We start from the raw sequence: 6,000 nt of genomic DNA on the forward strand, positions 1-6,000 counted from the left end.
ACAAAATAATATGAAACAACAATGGGTGCGTCAACGGTTGAGCGCGAACACGATCTGCAACAACATCAACCACCAAATCGATCCCAGTACATGGGTTCTTACCCGTACGTACAGCAGCCCCACATGTGTGCAAGCTATTAAACCTCTTCACACAAAAAATCCCATTTGATGCTAACACCCTCGCATGTACCAACCACGTACAACCTATCGAAATTGCAAATTTACACATAGCTGTAACACGAACTGAATCATTTTTCACATATTTAAACTAAAACCCATATTCGACAGCATATTTGGAAAGCACCGTCCAAAATTCATTCGCGCCACCCATAAAAAACTAACCCACATTTGAAACACCATATGCCTACCTAGCCAACAAATACGACTTTGATCTATTCAGGCAATATGACAGTAACATATCCATCTGGTCGTCAATAACAAACATCTTTTCACCATCAGTGCTACCCCCACCCTCACCCGTGGAAACAGCCTCGTTGTTGTTAACACTGGCAATAACGTCGAATTTTTAAACAAGTACATCGATATGATCAAGACTGAACGACTTGGCAAGACAACATATTCCAAACTTCTTCATCACAAACAACCTTGAACTTATTATAACCAGGAACGGAGAACAATAATAACACCATTTCGGGGGCCAATCCATCAAACTTCCCACATATCCCATCAACTAACTGCACAAATGTCAACGCTTGATAAAGGCGAATAACAGCATTCGTTTTCCCGTAGGTACATAACAACAAAATAATGACTTCCATACCTGTAAAATCAACAAAAACGTTAGTACTCCACTATAGACACCCCATTTTTGGCCGACCTTAAGACTCAGACGTCATCGATTGAGCGCTCGGTGATAGTGCATGTTGTGCTCGTTTCGAGCTTCGGAGTTTTGGCTGAGAGCCTTGCCTCCGAGTCTCCAAACTCTTTATGTTTTGGCTCGGTTTGAGGACCAAAGCCTTGTTTCCCTTCCCGGAGGAAGGGAGAGGTCTTGTAGACCATCTCTCTGTGGTCATAGACTATTTTTCGTGGTCGTAGGCCACTTTTCCCATTTGGAGACTAGTTTTCGATTTTTGGAGCCTTCGGCCGTGCACCTTGTCTCGAGGCCGCTTAACGTCCTCCGTTTGGCTTGGTTTTTGAACCACACCTTGCTTCCTATCCCTAGAGGGACACTGGGGTCCGAGGGACCACTGTTGTGGTCGTGTACCACTTTTGGTGCTCGATAGCTTATTTTCGAGGCTCCCGGCTATGCGCTTTGCCTCCCAAACTCTCGTCTTGCATCCATTTTGGCTTGTTTTTGGTAAAAATCTTGTATTCCTTGTTTGGAAGGTGGTACAAGGGTGGGAGACCAGTTTTTCCCTTGGAGACCACTTTCCTTTCCGCCAGCCGATTTTCTGGTCGGGAAACTGGTTTTCTTGGTCTTTAGGCCACCTTTTCTGGTCTCCCCCCCCCCACTATTGGCTTGCTTTCAGTGTGGAGACCACCAATTCCCCTGGCCGACCACTTTTTTCTGGGAGACCACTTGAAGTGGTCGGCCGACCACTGCAAGTAACAGGCTGACCACATTAAGTGGTCGGCACCTCTCCTTCTGTTTTGGCAAACTGTGTGGATGCCAGCTGTGCCAACTGGAGGGCACAAACTGTATCCTCCATGTATGGAGGGATTGCATCCAAGTTTTAGCTTCTCTAAGAAGCTTCAACTTTGGTTTTTCTATAAGAGAGGGGCTCCCTCTCCACTCCACATGCTCTGATTTTTGGTGGAGAGCATAGGCTTACACTCTCTCTATATTCATCTCTTCCTCTCTCTATATTAGTGCATTGCTTCACATTTGTGCACACAACCTCCTAGCCAAACACTCTTGCCTTGTTGCTGAGTTGCTAGAGGGTTTTGTGGGAGCTCAACAGTTGGTTTTGGCTTAGAAAATATGCTAGTTTTGTAGTGCTTCAAGGGTAACCCTCTTTTTCCCCTTTTAAGCTCTATTTTGATCACTCTCTTAGCCATATTTGCATGCTTCTCTTGGCTTAACATTAAACTACAAAAAGCTTTTTTTTTTTCCAGTCCTTAACATGTTTGTTTGAGGCCTTGTTGGTATTGGGGGTAGTCTACCCCCTCTTGTGCCTTGTTTTGAGCTTTCTTTTAAAGCCTTTGGGACCACCTTGCTTTGGTCTTCTCACCACTCAAATCTAGAGGGATTTCAGTGGTGAGGGTGGTGTTTTAAGCTCCAAAAGAGGAGAGGGTTACCCCCTCTCCTTGTGTCTTCAATACTTGCTTTGATTTGCCTCATGTGTGAGCATGTTTCTTAAGCTTATGTTGGCCATATCTTAGCTTGTATTTGGGCTTATTTTGTTGAGGCATATCACTATTTTTGCTTGGTCTTGTCACTTCTTGCATGCCTAATACACTTGTAGTGTAAATCCACTTCGCTAGCCTTATATGCTTGATGTTGTAGCCAATTATTCTAGCCTATTTTAGCTTCACTCCAGCACTTTTTTTGGCTTTGATTTAACATGCTTGAGCTCTGATTTAAGTGGTTCTGGTCATGCATGTTTGGTTTTGTATAGCTATGGTGTATTTGGCTTTGCTAGCATTGCACTTTGAGCCCCCTAGCATGTCATATTTGAGCTATTTGCATGATATGGAATCATTTGGTAGCTAATTTCAAACCATAAAATTCTGCCATGCTCTCATGATTATCACTCTTTCATTGTGTTTAAGAGTTGTGCCCTTATGCCTTGTTTGCGAGCTAATTCGGGGGCCTATCTTTCTTGCCATCTTTGTTGCGAGTTTAGCTTGTTCTTGCTACCATTTTGACCTACCTTAGGTCTATTTTGAGTGCTTTAGGTTATTTGAGCATTGTTTGGTATGGTTGTAGTGTAAAGCCCTTGACTAGATTTGTATTTCGGGTCTCTTGGCATGCTTTATTTGAGCTATTTGCATTATATGACATCACTTGGTAGATGATTTCAGTGCTTGTACCTATGCCATACTCTCATATTCGTCACTTCTTCATTTTGTTTGAGAGTTGACCTTTATGCCTTGTTGATGAGCCATTGCATGAGCACAAGTTCTTCGCCTTTTTGTGCCTAAGTTTTGGTGTGAAATGGCCTCTGTTTGGGCATGGCTAAAGTCTGTTGATTTTAGTCTAAGTCCATTAAGCATGATTGATTGCATGTTGTTTGCATGCCATGTTGTCCATTGCATTGTGTATGCCTTATCCTTTGCATTGTGTATGCTTAGGTCACATAGCATTGTATATGCCATGTTCATTGCATTGTGTATACTAGTTGCCATTTGTATCAAGTATGCCATATCGATCATTGCATTGTGTATGGCATGTAGCTCATTCGCATTGAGTATGCTAGTTGACATTCACATTGTGTATGCTAGTTGCATTGTATCATATTGTTGCATACTTATGTTGTCTTGCATTGAGTATGCATGCATTAGCATTGTGCATTGCGCATGCCATTAGCCTTGTTAGGTTGTTCATGTTGCATTACATGTTGTTGTATGTTTGTCCCTTGCATGTTTGCAAGCTTAAGTCATATCGCATATTCCATGTTTCATAGCATTGTGCATGCCATGTTATTTATTGCATTGTGTTTGGAATAGAAGTTAGTCCAAACACAAGAAACGAGGGACGTTTTATACTCGAAGTGATGAAACGTGTCTCAATTCTCAGTTGCCGACACTCTTGACTATACATGATAGAGTTTTCGACTTTATGTGTTCGTATGTGCATGCATTTCATATTGAGTTGTACAACTTGGGCTCCTCGGCCATCATGCATCGAGATGCGTGGTTGGTAGCCCGAGGGTCAAGAACCATACTCCCTTGAGCTTACGTAATGATAAGGAGGGTGGTTGTGCATACATGTGTTGCAAATACTTTGCCATGCCCCTTTCTTACTCTCTGTTGCAGCAAACCAGAAACTAGTAGCAAAAACTAGTCGATCGACCAGATAAAGTGGCTGGCCGACCACTTTTCCTAGTTTTCAGCACAAAAAGTGGTTGGCAGGTGGTCTCCAATGCCAACAACTGGTTGGCCTCCCTCCTACAGATTCCCATGATGGAGTTTCAGCCTTCTGGAGCTTTTTGCAGTGTTCTGAGACTAGTTAGAAACAGAGGCAAATCAGGGCATCATGATGGATTTTCGCACGAGGTGACCGGGCACGCATCCTTCGTCATCCAAGGCAGATTGGAGGCAGCCTATTCCATATAGTTTACATGTTTATTCAATTGCTGACTTAGTTAATTTGTTAATTAGTTAGAGTTGTGTAATAATTAACTGTAGCTTGTTATTCATTCTGTTGTGTAATAACTAGTTTAATTAGATTAGCTTAGATTAGCTATTTGGTTCTGTATTATTCATTCAGACCCTCCATCGAGAGGGCACAACTATTGTAAATAAGTGTGCGTGTGTGTAATGCATGTCTTCCAACCCCCATTTCTTTCTCCCTTTTATTTGCCAGCTTACGATGGTTAGTTTTAGGGCATGTTTCAATTAGCATCCTTATGCTCTCATGTTTGCATCTATTCATCTGTCTTGCATGCACCAGGCTCGGCGCATCATACTAACTGCATTGTATTTCAATTCCTGTTTGAATACATGTATCAAATTGCATTTCACATGACATTTTAGAATAGCCGAGCCTATCTTAGTTGCATTTTGTATGTGTTTTATTAGGCATTCTTGACAAAGCTAGGATCATGCATTGATTTCTAACATAGCTTTTGTTTTGGCTCGGTGTACTCGGTAAATGTTTATGCTTTAGCACCCTTGCATGCTTGCCATGAGTCTAACTGCTTATGTGATATAACTGCCTGAATGCCTGTGCGTAAAGGTTGGATTGCTTGAATTGGAACAATTCATTGATTACGAGTTTTAAGCCAACTTGAGAGTGGCAAATCACCATGTTTTCTAAAGCCCACTTGAGTGTGGCAAAATCCGCATTTTAGCCTACCTGCGAGTAGCAAACCGCTTTAAAAAACAAACATGAGATGTTTTGTTCCAATTTAGGCGATCTCGTCTATACTTGTATGCTGTGCGCGTCACATAGTAATTCTAGGTTAATAATCGGAATAAGAGTATATGTGTTTTCAAAAATAAGATAGCATGTTAGTAAAGGCCGATCTTTGATCAGGCGAGTCGGGGTGCTCATTGCATGACCTTCCCCTCTCGTACCCCAGTTCCCGAGCTGAGGCAACTTTGGTGACGAAGGACACGTGGCCTTTGCCACGAGTCAGGGTTTCCTAAATTTCTCAAAAATAAAATATTTAGGTGGTGACTCTGTATTTGGCAAAACAGTCCATGTTTGGCACTTCATTCTAAAAATCAATTTTGCAAAATGATTTGCCAGATTTGGACTCTTTGGTGATTTATCAATCTCGCATTGCACTTTGCAAGATCAGATTAAGAACCGTGGCATTTGAGTCCGAACTGTAGTAAGCCCAAATGAACAAAACGGGATTCTCCTGGGATGTTCGGGTGCGTCTACAGTTTATGGCGACTCTGTTGGGGATTTAGAGAACTTGACTCGAACTCATGATATCTTGTTTTGACTACACTTATGTGTTTCTTTGCATTGCATTTGCATTGGTGTGCCTAGGACACCGTGTTTGCCGTCTGCTATTCCTAAATGGTTTGCCGGAGGCTCACTTTGATAAATGTGCCATAAGGCTGACCGGTTACGGGCTCTGCCACGAAGGGAACAAAAACCCCGATTTTTACTGGGGCACCCTTTTGACCATTCGACCTATTGCATATTCGGAATCCATAGTGACTATTCCAAACTAGGACAGGTTGCTTACCCGATAATAGGTTGTTTAAAACCGCTGTGTGCGTAGTGAAACCCTACCTTCTGACAAAATAGGACAGGGAAACCCTACCCCTCCATAGGGGTGTTTTGGCTCTCACTTCCTTGCTATGTGCTTTTAGAGTGCGTCTCTACAGGAATACATGTATCAGTCTGCAAATTTGGGT

Source organism: Camellia sinensis, chromosome 1, assembly GCF_055761805.1.
Source record: "Camellia sinensis isolate YWXY chromosome 1, ASM5576180v1, whole genome shotgun sequence".
NCBI classification, from domain to species: Eukaryota; Viridiplantae; Streptophyta; class Magnoliopsida; order Ericales; family Theaceae; genus Camellia; species Camellia sinensis.